The sequence below is a fragment of the Photinus pyralis genome, unplaced genomic scaffold (genome assembly GCF_008802855.1).
Source record: "Photinus pyralis isolate 1611_PpyrPB1 unplaced genomic scaffold, Ppyr1.3 Ppyr1.4_LG3b, whole genome shotgun sequence".
NCBI lineage: Eukaryota > Metazoa > Arthropoda > Insecta > Coleoptera > Lampyridae > Photinus > Photinus pyralis.
This window is the reverse complement of record NW_022170510.1, coordinates 16,914,641-16,931,533: the sequence shown is the minus strand read 5'-3', so window position 1 is coordinate 16,931,533 and position 16,893 is coordinate 16,914,641. Positions and strand designations below refer to the sequence as shown.

The 16,893-nt window shown below is 34.9% G+C and overlaps 1 protein-coding gene across 11 annotated transcripts in view; it reads right to left on the bottom strand.

Annotated features, from left to right (window-relative positions):
- The window catches only part of LOC116166335 (homeotic protein antennapedia-like), a 269,786-nt gene that overhangs the window by 181,068 nt on the left and 71,825 nt on the right, over window positions 1-16,893 (bottom strand). For 2 of the 11 annotated variants that reach the window (XM_031481268.1, XM_031481269.1), the window contains exon 2: window positions 846-885. The exons of 7 other annotated variants lie outside the window; for them this stretch is intronic. The gene's annotated coding sequence lies outside the window, so the exon portion shown is untranslated. Of the gene's footprint in view, window positions 1-845; window positions 886-10,556; window positions 10,757-16,893 lie in introns of those variants that run through there. 2 more of the 11 variants (XM_031481282.1, XM_031481272.1) reach the window with 2 other exon arrangements.

The following is a 16,893-nucleotide window of genomic DNA, read 5'->3' as shown; positions in this document are numbered from 1 at the left end:
ACCAATGTAAACAATCATAATTTATTTATATTAAGACTTGCCTAATTTTAAAGTATAATATATCCTTCCTTAACGACATTTAAATAAATTTAATAGGAAAGAATCCAAAATTTGCACATTCCTACGACGTGGGTGGCTTAACACAAACAAAATTCGTCTATTTCACTTTTAATTACCTTTACATCATAAAACAATAAGTAAACGTTTTAATTCAATAAGAACCAGAATAATGAGATCTTCTTTGCAGATGTATTGCACTTAATGTCGTGATGCTAACAATTAAGTATAATTTTGTAATAAAGTGTAATGATAGTAACAGCTTATAATATTAATTCACGGGGAATGTGTGAAATCAACTAACCATATTATTACCAACCAGACATGAATAGCATAAAATAACCGAATAACAATAACAGCATAATTTTTAATAGATAAAAACAAGGATGGAGTTGGAAAGGAAAGCCGACAACTCCGATCGATAAATCAGTCAAGTGAGTGACCAACGAAGCAGGCGGATCGCAAGATGATTTATGAAACAACCACCACTAGCGCATGTTATTATTATCATAATAACTACGTTTTTTGATACTTTGCCCGAAGCTACATTGTTCTATCACGAATTATTTTTTCATGCCGTATTTGTCTTATGCTTCATGCAAAAGCGAGGAAAAAAACAAAACTTAAAGATTATCCATAGATACGTTTATAAGCCATGCACCGTAACCCTAATCGAATTTTTCGTCTAGAAACCTGACCTGGTCTATTTAACTATACGTTAGAAATCGTTTTAATTAATTTCTAATTAATTTATTTACATAATGGAATAATAAAAAGATTGGACTTACGTTGCGCGCTGCACTAAAAACGTCAAGTAGAGGATCTCACCTGGAAGCAAGAATAAAAAATTATGAATTAGATATATTTCACTTTATAGTGGTACAGGTACAATTACTTGTAAGATATAATACATTAATTGCAACAGGAAGAGTACATGAGGGCAGTTACCGCAGAAATTGTGTGTGTCACAAAAAAAAGTATGAATGTACAACGAATCATGTTTTTTCCAGCTTTTCTATTTCGTCTTGGTCGACATAAAAGCTGAGTTTCCTGTCTATTTATTTACATCTACTGTCATACTAATTACCTACACGTTATTTCTTTAGATATCGGTGGCATTGTCGCTTATCACCTATTAGTAAAGAATCCATTGTATGATACATAGGTACAGGTAGCCAAATATAATGGGACGTCGTAACCTAAAGCGTTCAGCGATTATAACGTGTACAAATTCGCATTCTCGAAATGCATAATCGTCGATATCCGAATACAAATATTTTAATGATAAAGCTTGCCACCACGTAGGGCGGCGCAGCAATTTGATTTTATGTTGCCAGATCCAAAATAATGATTGATCAAACTAATTGGAATTTGAAAATCACAAAGCATGTTTTTATCTCTCCAGTCCGAAAACGTTTTGTGGATATGGGTCCTTCATTAATAAAAACTGAAAGAGGTTTTAATTAATTATCTACATATGCCAATTAGCTGTTGAGGCATTGAAAAGTCGTTTTATTGGCTTTTCACTCTTTATTTTATTGGATCCCACATAAAGTAAACTTCTGCATTTTACAATAATTTGCCCTTGTCTTTTAGAAAAATGCGCTAAACGATCTAGAGCAAATTTGCCGAATGCGTTCATCATATATTATGAAAAACTCTGTTTGGGTTTTTCTTAATCGTAGTGCACTGCTACTATTTACTTGTTTAATTAAGGAAATAACACTACCATGATTATTAATCATATATGTAAGCCATGGTCAAAGCTTTTTCAGCGACGCGATCTGGTTAAGCTCATACGAATTCACCTCTTTATTGCATTAAAATGGGTGCAGACGTTTTCCTTTTTAAATGCGTAATGAGTAATATTTACAACATATCGTTCATACTTAACAAAACCAGTAAAAATGAACATTACTTAAGATAAGCATTGATTTATAATATTTATATAAGTATGTAGAAACTTCAATTGCATCAGTGTCCGATATGTCAACAGCAACTTTCAGGTGATCATCAGAAGCAAGTATTTTTTCAACTCGGGGAAAAGATAGTAGGTAATCGCGGGGTTCTACATTAGGGCTGTAGACCAAATTCGTGGAAACCATATTCAGCGATAACTTGACGACATTTTATAGCGCCCGTTTTCACTGAACGCTGCGTGGAGATTCTTTAAGAATCTACTGCATGTTGTTGAAGGATCCCAATTATACCCCAAGATTCCAACACCAGGGTTCCATCACCAGTGATGTTTGAAACGAGATCCATGCCTCGTTTTAAAACATCCAAATTTAAATGGAAAATTTCTTTTTTGATAAATCTCCGTTCTGGTGAGGAGTATGGAAATCCATCTTGCAGATACTTTGATCATCCCTAAATCTTCCTGTAAAATTTTCACATCTGATCTGCCTCTGTATGTGCACTTCTTTTGCAATAATTGAATCTTTAGTTCTTCGATCTGGCAACACCATCAATAGAACAGAGCAGAATAGCTGTGTAGTATAGGCGAATCGTTATTGTACTATTGAGCGACCATCGACCATTTCGAACCGATTAATATATGTATTAAATATATTATATGCACAAACGTCAAGAGTCTACAGGATGTCCCATTTTCGGCACTTCTCTAGGGTCTCCGTACCACAAAAGTAATATAGATGTGATGTGTTTTTTTTAGGTTACACTTAAAGTAGTACAATCAAATTTTCAAAATATTCGCTGTCTGAAGAGAGATAGGGGAGAAAATAAAAAAATTGTCAATTTCTGAATGACACTATATTATCTCAGTTAAAAGATAACAAAAAAAAGCATCTCTTAGCGAACGAATATTTTCAAATTTTGATTTGACCAGGGATTTGACCCAAAAAGCACACAAACCACTTTTGAGCATTCCTATTTATAAGGGTGCTCATCTAATCTATCGGTTTAGATAGAAAAGTGGTTAGTTAATGATTTACCGTCGGATTTACCTAACTGCTTAAATATCTTTCATCAAATTAACACAAAAATGAAAATTTGTGGGAGTTTGCGCCGGTAATGGAGGGAATTATGGCAAACGCAGTACCTACGTTTCTTTTAACGATTGATATAAGCATAGGAACCTTAATTTAAAGCAAAGGAGCGATGAACTTTCGATTTAAAATGGACGACCAGATCGCCAGAGATGATGATGCTAGACTTCGTCCTTTGGGGATTTTTGAAATCTCGCATTTACCGCAACAAATATAGCCATAAACCTAGAAGCTTTGAAAACCCACGTTAGCGAGGAGACCAACCACACACCAGATGCTTTGGGAGTACCAACCCAAGACGTGGTCATTTGACCGATTTAAATTGCACCGCATTTAAATTGCCTTCTGTCCCATCTATTGTCGGCCATAAAGCCAGAAAGTGGAGTAAATTAAAGATAGACGGTCAAATAAGAAAAAGAAAATGTATTTTATGGGACTGGGTGAGGGGGTAAGTATACGATTTACAAACCATTAATATCTTAACCCATGGTTTTAAAGGTAAGTACATACAATGTCCTCGTGCTGAGGGACATGGAGTGCCTAGATGATCGTTTGAGCGATATCCGAAAGTGCTCCTCTAGGCTGAGACGCGTGCTTGCGCCAATGGAAAAAAAATTAACAAAAATTTCCGGTGGTTAGGTAACACGTTATTTTAAGAATTGCAAGTAGCATTTTGAATTAGTTGCATATTACAATATGGAATTGTCCAACATATCCACTAGTCACTGCAGAGAAAACCTAGCCAAGTATCTATACCTACATCCTAAAAAATAGTACCGTTGCGATTAAATGTTGGTCATGGGCGTATGCGTAAAAACCAGAAAAAAATTACATTTGTATACTTCTCTCAAAAATTAAACAGTGGGTGGGTGTCATTGCACTTTCCTCTATATGCTTGTTGGAAGACAGTGCGCATACTATTTATCATAGAATTCAATTAAAATAATTTATGGTAACATGAATAATAGGTGCAACAGTGGAAAGCACTTAACGTAAAATAAAGCTGTCAGTTCAAATAAGTATTTTAAATAAACAATAAACAACACGGGTAAATGTGATCAATATCTATTAAACGTATCTTTTTGAGTTAAGTATTAATTTGACCTCTGCATTGCACATAGTGTGTACTGTTTCGCAATGTAAAAGTTAGTCAGTTTACTAATTTAGTCAAAACATAGCAACATTTATAGGTATAGGTATCTTTCCTTATCAAATATTTTTAATAATCACTACCAAATTAACTTCAGCCTCTATTTACCTATATATATTACCCAAAACTGCATTAACAAAATTGAATGCTTCCACGCAATCTTTATCATAATTCACCTTGTACTATAATTTAAAATCCTTGAAAATTGAATAGCTTAGCTTAATTTGTGTTATTCCTCAATATATATATATATATACCGGCAAATCGTGTACAAATTAAGTTCTCTACTCAGTTAATTACATCATGAATTACTGTGAGCTAAAACCATTTACAAAGAATGCGAAACTGCCCAAATTATAAGATCTCGGAGCAATGACTGTGTCGCGCCAAGTTTTATAATTGATTGGCATTATTTTTCTGCGGTCTAAGGAAGATTTATGCCCGACCAGTTTTTATTTACTTATATAATTACGCTATTAGTATGATAATAAAATGATTATACCATTAGTTGTACCTAACCAATATTCGTCAGCGTACGATTGGAAATTTTGTTTATCTCTCTGTCAGGCGACTTTGTTTAATATTTTTGTTTTCATCTGACGATAAAAGAATTATACATGTTGAGCACGTTAACTTTTTCTTATTTAAATTTACAAGCTCAGTTTACATGCACCATCAAACTTATTGTAAATAACGGGGAAGTATTCGAAAGTATGGTAATAAATCTTTAAGTTTGTAGGCTCAATTAGTATACAACAGAGCAAATGTATTGAATAAAATATATCTATGTGCGTTTGTAAAGAATGGTGTTCGGTAGGTAATCAATATTATCAAATGTCACAATAATCGACGTTCAGGTTGCTGGTGCATTTTCTAACTGAAACATCCTTACCTATAGCCTAATATTATCCAGTATTCCAAGAGTTCCCATTGGATACTTACTCTCAAAAAGTTACCTTCACTTTGAAAAGCCTAGGTATACATTGTGAATTTGATTAAAATTTATACTATGAAAAATTCTGACTTTTATGTCTGTAGGTGACCCACAAGGATTCCTGTGAAATGTTCCACTTGTGTACCTTTTAACAAATCTAATTCAAATCAGATCAATCTGATTTTGGCATTAGCGATTGCTTTTCTTTGTCACAGTGAAACTTGTTTGACCCTAATTTTTATGGCAAATAAGTTCTCATCAATCAGGTAAGTTTAACCAAGACAAAAAACCTGCCATCGAGGTGCAGTATCAACACGCATTTTTACACTTTTATAACACGTAATAGACAAATGGTTTTCCAATTTGGATTGGCTTCATTATTCATTAAAAAGCAATTGGTTTTGAGAAACTTTAAATTTCAATAATAATGACACTCCATCCTGCACTCCACCTATGAATGAATATGAAAGGCAAATCAGAAATGTGAGTAAAAAGGTTGTATACTATGTATACGTTACTACAAAGATGGTTATAAAAGTTTAGACGAGAGTTTAGAGATTCGTAATAACAAACACTTCCCAATGAATAATGACGGGGGAGGTCCATCAGATACATTCAAATAGGGGTTCACTCAACCGTTGGCTGATGTGATAACAAATTTTGCTGTCGAAACGTGTACGTTTTATTAAGTGGTTACCTAGTGCTTTCGTTTCAGTTTTGAGTGTTTTGACTAAAAATAATTATCTTTAATTCATTGCAATCTGTAATCTGTTTAGATTAGATTCTGAATAGTTTAAAATGACAATTCAATACGATTTCAGGTACGAAAATAGAAATTAAGATAACCGTTTCTTCACAAGAATACCCTGTGTAACGTGTTTAATAGAAAGTCGCTGTGTTTATTTTTACATTTTCAGCGATTTTTCTAAGAAAATGTATTAATCTGAGGTTTTTGCGTTTATTTTAATGTTTGGTATCGAAACGTAGGGTGTCTTTATTTATACATATGTCTAATGATTTCAATTTGTAAGGAGTATAAAGGAATGTGACATACATACAGTGAGTTTTTTTTAAATGCGAACATAAGGAGTTTGCATGCAATGTAATTTCCCTATGTTCGATTTTTAAAAAAAAACACATCAATCTATGAGGTGTGCGCGGTTCACATTCCGAAAACGCGCAACTTGTGTGACTATGAACAGCAACTCATAGTCTTTATGATGAAGAGCACTCGGTAAGATTTTTTTAAATAAGCCATGTGAGGCCATAGCAACTTTAGGATAAATTTTTCTTACTTACGATAACTTGACTTCACATGGCACGCGCTGACATCACAGTTCATTGTGAACCAACCTTCAATTATTTGTAGGTCATGTGCACCTGGTATTCTCTACTAATTTGATTTATGATTTATTCAATACATAAATGAAGAAAATAAGAAAATAAATAACGAAAACAATTACAATAAATGTTCGAAGTGTCCTCCTTGACATTCTAAGCAATAACCTAACCGATTTCGTCAGCTGTCAATTGTATCCACTACTCATTTGAACTACTCAATAGATTGATGTGTTTTTTTAAAAATCGAACATAGGGAAATTACATTGCATGCAAACTCGTATGTTCGCATTTAAAAAAAATTCACTGTATATTGGTTGTTGTTAAAGCGTTTTCGTGTTAATTGAATTGGAGATGAGAGCAAAGAAAAATGTGGGGTTTCGTTTTTTTTGTTTAAATTTATTGTGCTTTGATTATATCTCAGTATTTCGACTGTTGAAAATTTTGGTGTTGTCAAACGTTATTTCAATTTATTTGAAAACCCTGCATTTTAATAGAAAATGAAATAGTACATTTAAAGTTTTGGAAGAAGCAGGATCGTATGTAATAATAATAATGTGTTTATTTCCACCAAATTAAAGAAATGGAAACCAGAGAGGTTTTGCACCGACTCCCTGAGTACCATTAGAACTAACATAATCAAATAATTCTTATAACTGAGTCTGAGTAATGTAATGAAAAGTAATAATGTATGAAATAGTAATAAATGCCCATATGGGTAACTATAAACGAAAAAAATGAGATGAAAAGAGACTGAACAATGTACAAAGTGAAGCGGATAAAGAGATAAGCGACATGTATTAAATAAGATCAAGATGAATGACAACCTCTCGGATAACCGTACAGGGTGATCAGGTAATATTTGAATATGGAGAAGACTTGTTCCAGATATGATACAGACACGCCACAGTAAACAGTCCCTATCTCTCATAATTCTTTTAGTTTGGAAGAAACTCGATTAAACATCCTAAAACCAAATACTAATCTAGTAATCTAATGCAGGAGTTTTGTACTCGCTGTATTCTTGCAGACATATCTTGAGTAATGCACGGACCGTAAATTTATGAACAGTAATTACAATGGCTCAGTACCAGGACGTTGCAGAGTTCAGCCTTTAAAGCTTGGGACAAGTACATAGTTCCTATGAGGAAAGATACCTTTTAAATTGCCATTCGATCTCTGAATGTGGCTGGTAAGCAATTTGTTATATCTAAATGAAATGTCCATCATTATGCCTACATTGTTTGCTACCTTCTTTAGTGCAGCAGCTTTGTCGACAATTCTGAGTTTTACCGTTTCCAGTCAATGACTTTCTGCTTGTTACCAAACAACATGGCTGCCGATTTTAGAAGATTGAGAAACAGGAAGTCCCCCAAAGAAGTCGTTTCAATAGCACTGAAGTCACCCTGAATCAAATTTAGCGCATCATGTAGATTTTCGCTTTGAAAGAAGTGATACAACTGCATGTCATCAGAATACGTGTGAACTAAACACGTCTTAGGAATTGATGTATAAAATAAGGTATAAATGGTGAACAGCAAAGGGCCAAGAATAGATCCTTGCGGTACGCCCTTAGATAGTTCACTGTACGCAGACGACTTACCCATTAAAGTAACGCACCGTGACTTACCCGTTAGGTAGCTTTGAAGTAATGAGGTAGCGTTAGGAGAAAGAGTCAGATATAGAAATTGCAGTTTGATGACTGAAATCCAAGAGTAACAATCTTGGTAACAATATAGACATCTTATTCTCATCGTTAGCTTTTAGTAAATCGTCCGTACAGTTTACTAGTGCAGTGGAGCAGATATAGCCAGGCCGTCAAGTAACAACGTCGTTGGATGTCCACTAACTTTCCGAAAACTGTTGCCAGTACGGGCACTAACTGGGCGTGGATCACTGAATTTGTTGATTTAATGATTGGGATTACCATTGCCTTCTTCCAAGGAGTTGGAAATGTGTTAGTAAGTAAGCAATAATTAATGATATGAGCCACATACGGCAAAATATTAAATACTTTAATAATCTCAACGTTTAAACCATCCCAACCAGAACTTTACGTTTTAATATTATTGATAATTTTTGCAATCGTAAAGGTAGATACATCGATAACGGATAATTCAAAATTGACCACAATTTGAGATGAGGAAGCACAATAGTTGTCAATATTAAAATAATCGTAGGGGGAATACTATCAACAAAGTAATTATTTACCTATCTCATCAACCTGGTGAAATTGCGGAGGAATTAATTTTTCCTTATTCCCAACAACTTGTTTGTACAGTTCATCAATGCACATCTTTTTTTATATTTAACATTTTTCGCTATGAAGCTTAGTTCTTGAGAAAAACTATAATATAAATAGTTTGACTATTCAATTTAAAATTTCTCAAAAACTAAGAAGCAAACAAATTGGCTATGGACTTTTTGTAGAGTTTCCTCTGCCACATTAGCCAGTGCACCTGTATGCGAAAAAAATTTCAAACATTTTTTAAGCGGTTAGAGCCCTTTTAAACTTTTAACACCCTCATAAACCCTGAAGATGGTAACGGACCGAAACCAGAATAAGTCGTTTGGGATTCCCCATGCAATCCTATAAAAATACCAAATTTCATCAAAATCGGTTCAGGCGTTTTTGAGTTATCGTGCTCACAAGAAACGAACCACATGCATACAGTTTAAAGGGCAATAATGAAAAATTTGTTGTAATCACTTTTGCAGACACTGGCCAATTGGGTATACAACACTCTACAAAAAAAAGTCCATTGCAGTTTTTTGTGAGTTTCTTAGTTTTTGAGAAATTCTAAATTGGAAAGTTAAGTATTTATTTTATAATTTTTTTTAACTTGTACTTTTCACGGAAAGTAAGCACCATAGTGAAAAATGTTAAATAAAAAAAAAATATGTGCCTTGATAAGCTGCACAAAAATCCATCCATCCATTTTTTGCGTCGGATTCAAAATAAAGGCGCCAGAGATAAATATAGTCGGAAAATCGGCAGGTTTATTAAAATTTGACATATTTGACCACCCCTCCCAACCTTAAGCCACGGGACCTCGCTGTCAGACATGACTTTTTTTACTTCACTATCTATCAGCATACTTTACACAAAAAATCAGCCATGTAGCGAGATGTCACTTTTTTTCCGTAGCCAGCTCTCCGTCTATTACAAAATAATTTTACGTACACTCGATTAAAAGTACAAATTTTCATTGTGTATAGTATACCGAAGACTATCTACTTCTTGACCTGACCAACAAATTTTCAAAAGTAATTTAGTAATTAGTACAAATGTAGCTAACACACACGATCCGTTGCTTCCTCTTTCCCGCAAAACATAGGTACCTTAGTATAACTTATAACAGACTCATTACTTCAAAAAAATGTAAAGTACTTACTTGCCACCTTACGTTCCTTTTTTTGTTACATAGCGATAAGAATTACGGTAATTGTGTCACGGTTTTCAATTATGTCTGTAACCCCAGTACCTATACACAGCGTCGTATAAATTAAAACGCGCCGGTCTTAATAAAAAGAAAAAAAAGGATTATTTATATTGCTATAAATCAAGTTGATAGTATAGCACCTAATTATTGATAATTGTAACAACTATAAATATGTAAACAGATTTCCATAAACTTAAACGAAACGAAATACTTATGCTGCCACATCAAATAAAGCATAAACCCCTAATCAAATAATGTTTATCCTACATTAATAACAATAATAAAATTAGCTTTACGACTTGTTGGTTTTATGATCTTTTAAGTGGTCATTAAACATACCGATCATGATGTATAAAGGCGGGCTATCGGCACATGCGCCCTATAGAACATGTTTATGATCCCATAAAACTTCCAAGTGACGTTTATATATATTCAACACCTCATAAAACTCGTAAAAGTCAAAAACGATATGGTAATCATAGCAGTTTGAAAATCTCAGTTAATCACGCGGTTTTCTATAATCGGATGCGCTCGGCACAAAAAAATTAAATGAAGCAAGCGGTGCAACATTATAGGTAAGTAAGTAGGTGCGTAATCGTAAAGATGAAAATGTGGAATTTATTTACCTGTAACAATTCCGCATAACAATTGCTGGTAGCTGTAATTTTTATAGCCTTCGTGTTAAACCTGTTTTTGAATACCTTTTTAATCACTTATAAAGCAATGTTTCTTTCGGTAATTATGTAAATTAATCGAGTTTCCACAGTTTTCCACTTTTAAGACATAGAAATAAAGCATAAATTCATCGTAACATCGATAATGATTACTGAAACTATAAATCTAGTTTCCTCAGAACAATGTACCTAATACTAACAACTAGAATCCAAAAAGATAGAACACAGGTGAATAGAACAACCGCGCCACACACACGCAAGTGGCAGATTCGACGATATGATTGGCTGTCGACGCACATGACTCTTATAAATTTATTTAAATACAATCTACTTTTTGTGTGGTTTGTTTATTAGGTTACACAGACGCGCTAAAAGAAGGAGTAATGTTTTGCTAGGAAAGAGCCATATTTTAATAAGCGTTAGGTAATGGGCTACTAAGCTTGCGCTTTTTAGTCTACCGTTAACTGGATTATAATTAGATTCTCTTAAGATAGAATCTTACACTTTGCTTGTTTTTATGACCGATTTTGTATTTTTAATTACGGACAAGAATTAATTGGGAATACAGCAAAAGGGAAAAGAGTATAGGTAGGAATCATACCTACCTACTTCCTTATACAAAAAACTAATATCAATATTGTTCATGACCAAACTAGTAGTAGGTATCTTAAAATAGAAGTTCTCCTATTGTTTCTGAAGAACAAAGGGATAACAAATAAGGTTACGCTATCGGATTAATGTAACTATGCTTTATAATGTTTTTATGTCAAAAGATCACCAATTTCCTTAACACAAAAACTGAATGAAAAACAAATTCCATTATTAATTAGGTACCGATTAATTCCTTCCAATCAAATTAAACAGATATAAGTACTTCTATCTGAATTCTCAACAAGTTAAATTCCTACATAAACTAGTCTTAACTATAAGATGGAAAAACCACAATGTAAATGGTACAGGGTGGTTCAAATTTGTGGCCCACCATTGGAATCTTCGTATAACGGTGAGTGATGCAGTGAAGGCTAAAAAGGAAGAAAAGTTGTATTTTTGTGACTAGAAAAACGCATTTGAAATTTTTGAAAAATCTTTGGTAATAACTGGGATATCACCGAAAAACTAACAATGTCGGAAATTTCCATAACGCGAAAGATGCTGAACTTCAAGCTACTGCCTTCTGAGTTCTTATGGGTGCCACATTGGATTTTTACGGAATGAGATATAGGACCAAAAAGAAATTCATTTGAATGGATCGCCATCATTGCCATGTTGATTCAGCAAGATCTAGTTACCCGTAGATATTTTGTTGAGAAATGCATGTAAAACTTTTGATTTTGTATGGGTATGAATTGACTTTTGTATGGGTATGGGTATGGGTATGAATTTACCAGGTTTGTCGTGTAGAAAAGAAGACAGTGGTGTCGCGTCTAGTGTTGATACGGTACTTACTTAATAGTGTGCAGAATTCGAATCTAAATTCTCGCACATTACGCCCGTGATAGTATTACAAAGCATGTGACGCCGCTTATTATTCAGAAAGTGTACGTTTGCGACACGAGCGAGCTAGCGAGCGAGTGGAGCAAGATTATTCCGTGTGAATAAGGGTTATTTATGGCTTTATAGGTTATACGGTTATCATTTCCAATGTCTCCGATGGTTGCAAGGATTGCGAAATCTGTGAATTTTTGTCCTCTATCTCATTCCGTAAAAATCCAGTACCTATGGAGCACATAAGAATTGGTAGCCCGTTGCTTCTGCATCAAACATGCTATGGAAATTCTGATAACAGATTCACATTCTCCGAAAAAAGTACCCATAGATTAGAAGGTGCTAACGAGAACCGTCAATTTCCGACCGCTTAAGCTAAGGTAAATAAAAATGAAGATTCTTAAAACATTTCAAAACTCAAAAGGGTTTTGTTTAGTCACAAAAAGGGGCAACATTGCCCCCATTTAACCTACACTGTATCTCTCACTGTTATTGCGGAGATCAAAATGGTGGCCCATGAACTAGAACCACTCTTTACAGACACTAATTTTGTTAGAAATTTAAAGTTTTGGTGTACTCGTAGGTATATACAGGGTGGGGCAGAGGAACTTCCTGATTTGTATTCGGCGCCCTTGGGCGACGGTTGCTCCGACGAAAGTGAGAATAGGTATACTTAAGAGAAGGGCATATAAAGTTTTTCCGCCGCGTAGTGTAGTCACCATCAGGGGGTGGACGAAGGCCTGTTCGCCGTCGAGGCATACTTTTCTAACGGTCGCTCAGTCATAGCCACGCAACGTGCATTCCGTGCTCATTTTAATTTTTTTTCTTCACATCACCAGTTTCCCGTAAAATTGTTTATCCATGAAACAATGGATTGCCGGCCAGGAACACGTCTATGTGGCGCGATATTAAAATGAGTACGGAATGCTCGTTGCGGTGGCTATGTCTGAGCGACCGTTAGAAAAGTATGCCTCGACGGCGAACGGGCGTTCCGCCTTCGTCCACCCCCGGATGGTGACTACACTACGCGGCGGAAAAACTGTATATGCCCTTCTCTCAAATATACCTATTCCCACTTTCGTCGGAGCAACCGTCGCCTAAGGGCGCCGAATACAGATCAGCAAGTTCCTCTGCCCCACCCTGTACTAGCCTTTGAATAAATTGCTTAAAGTCCGTGTTTCATGCTTCATTTAAATTTATATGACAGTTAATCCTCATGGAAACGCATGCATGTATTCACATACGGTTATTTATCATTCATCAGATACCTAAGTCTAACTCTAGCTCATATGGCCCTTAGTGATTCAAATTTCCACATTTCCACACAAAAATAGTAAATCTCACTTTGCATATCTTAAGCTCACAAATGTTATCAATACATGCGTTCTTCTAGCTTTTGCCTTTAGTCTTAAATTTGTCGCATTATCCTTCCCATGTGCAAAAACTTTAGTTTTAGGCTTTTTAAATTGATTTTTATGCGTGTTGGGCTGTACTTCAAAGACTCCAAATATCCATTGCACAAATTTGACTTTTTTAGTTTCTTCAGGTAAGTTTTACTTTGAGCGTTGGTGAATGGTGAGATATCAAAAATAGAATGAGTCGATTTAAAATGCCTTTTGTAGAAATGGAGGTGGAGCATACGATCGATCATACAATTTCCACAAGTTAGAAACGAGACGGTGGATGTCATTAATGAAAGCACTTTTGACAAGCGGAAAGAAGGGTTGCCTACAACAAAATCCGGTTTTATCATCAAATCACATGCATATTGGAATATTCCTAAATACCTAATTATTACCTCACCAAAAAATGACTGCGCATGCGCAAATCGAGTCAAAGCTTTTTTTAGTATGTAGGTATACGTATACCTACCTATTGCGTTTCTCTAGCAGTTCAGTGAGAGTGGAGTATTTTTCCTATGTTGTGTATTTTTCGCGTCGAAATAATTAGAAATCTAACAATTTTTTTCTTAGAGCAGGAATGTTTTGGAATTTTTTTGCAATATCAAAAAGAATATACTTACCTACAAAAAATGTAGGTAACCCGTTAACCTAAAACCCTGTTGAGAGCCCCACACAAGAGAGGGACAATAAATAAATAAATAAACAAAAAAACAAACAAATAAATAAATAATTAGGTACATCCTCTCATGTAGTATAGGTACTCTTAAAGATTAAAGAATTTTGAGGACGCTTAAGGGAGTAGCTCCCAGAGAAAACGTAACGTTGCGGACATACAGTTTGCATAAAAAAGATGCTTCTTTGGCAATTCGGCAATTTTTTTTTTAATATGTACACTGTAAAATGATTCATGTTATCGAATATTTAAGCTCATGTTTTAATCAACTCACTTAACAGAAAATTGTAGCAGTTTAATACAGTTCGCTATTATTGCATTTTTTATTTGGTGTTATATGTACAAAGTGCCTCGAAAATGTGTAAACTCCTTAAACTCGACAAAACAAATTTTTTCCAAAAAAAGTCAATTTTTATATCTAGAGGAGCCAATTTTATTCTAAAAATAATTTTTGCACTTTAACACTGTGCTAGGAGCTCCAACCCCCCGCCAATTTTTAAATACATATAAAGAAGGATCATATTTTACTTACACAAGCGGTTTTATTTTTTTTAATCGGTTAGTTACGGAGAAATCACCCTTTAATGTTCCAAAATTTAAAAATAAAAAACCAAAAATCTTTTAACAAAGAATACCTATATTGCTCGATTTGATATTGCGCATGTGTGCATTACCGCGGCATCAGGGAATGCTGCTTTTCAATTCCCACATAAACAAAGCGACCATAGCGACCTGTACACGATGCTTCTTGTGGATTCCGAATTAGATGAAATAAATTGCGCTTTTTTGTGATAAATTTAATATTGAAAAAACCTAAAATGTACCTATATTGGGATAACGAAAAGCAACCAAATACTTGTCCCTTACCTAACACCAGCTTATCCACTTAACATTAAAAACTTAATTCTTATCGCTTTCAACGTTAAACTTAATCTAATCCTTTAACGCACTATTCGCAAAGTCGAACAATCTAATAACCTGCGCAATAATATTAAATGTCACAACTGGAGTACTTAGGTACTCTCAAATTAAAATTTAATTCTTTATTTTTAAATTCATAGTTCTGTCACAGACTCTGCATACAACGCTCTTTCGACTAAACACACAAGTGGGTTTTCGCCGAGTCGCCACCGACTCGACAGCCTCCTGTTATAACATACACGAAGCGGTAAACTGACTCAAAGGAAGAATTAATTTGGTATAAGTAATCATTATTTTTCATGTGCCATTTTTCATGTGCCATAAACTAGGTCATTCCTCAATTGCATTTATCAATAAACCCATAGAGCGTTTAAAAAAGCGACAGAGCACCTCGGTGTGACCCCACGGAGTCATTGGATTTGACCCATTTTCAATTGGATTGTTACATGTGGTATATATGTTAACTGTGCAAAGTTTGAACCGAATAGCTTCAAGCGTTTGCCAGGGGCAGAGAGGGGTCATTGGATTTGACCCATTTTCAATAGTCTTGTTATATATGGCATTTAAGTCTACTGTGCAAAGTTTCAACCGAATAGGTTTAAGTGTTTGGCAGGGACAGAGAAGCGTTACCACCCCACGGGTAATTAGATTTGACCCTTTTCAATAGGCTTATTATTACTTGTGGCATATCGGTTAACTGTGCAAAGTTCGAACTAAATCGGTCAAAGCGTTTGACAGTTATCGTGTTCACGGACAGACGGACACCATCGACTTCCCTATAAAGCTTGCATCGCTTTGCTCTGCCGCTTAATAATTCAATATTAATAATAAGATCCATTTTAAAGTCACAAAGCAGATATACTCGGTTTACATTAGAGCATATTAAGCCACGTGGAGCAATAAAAGCGGCTCGGCAGTCGGCCATCATTCGCGGGAAGGTACGCGTGTATTCTTTGGATACGCGAGGTGTTGAATGCCGCTTTCTTGCAAAACGCATGTGTGAAGTTAATGTGTTTAGATTGAAGCATCTGCCGAGGCGGGGGCAGATTAGGCGGTCGACCCGGCGAAAACCAACTAGTGTTTTTACGATTAGATTTTGACGCGACGCTGCTAGTGTAAAAATTACGCAATTTAAGAACACGCAAACGTCTGGAAGCATATCCCTTATGTGAGAGAGAATTGACCTTATGAAATAATTTCCGTTTTCAGGAATTGTTTTCGGTGGATTAATTATTTATTTAATATTAGTTAACACTTTTTCTAAGGTCCGAAAAACTCCAACCTTAGCTAGAGATGCCTATAGATGGAAACACCCAGTATATAAACATTCTTAAAAAAACCTTTTCCTATTACTATTAATTAATTGATGACACCTTCAATGCATATGTCGCATTATTTAACTAAGGGTCGGTCTGCCATTAACTGTCACACAAGTTTACCAGAAACGTAAAAGACCGGTCATAAGAGGATTCGAAATGATCTATACCTATATAGAAGGAAGATACCAATTACCCAGTGGCGTAACTACAATGCCTCCAAAGTCCAAGGTACGCAATGAGGACGGGCCCCGACTTAAAAGGGGCCTCGGCAAAAATGTACAACTAATTTAATTCGTTTATACAAAATTCTGAAAAAAATTGAAAATTTCACGAACTCCTTCAATGGTATGCTTCTATTAATTATTTAAATATTTTCCGTTCTTGAAGGAAGAGATAAAACGTATAAAAGTGTAATGCAAATGCTGGCTAATGTTTTATTTACGAAGGGCCATGCACCTGCTTTTTTTACAGTTTACAATTACAGTCCG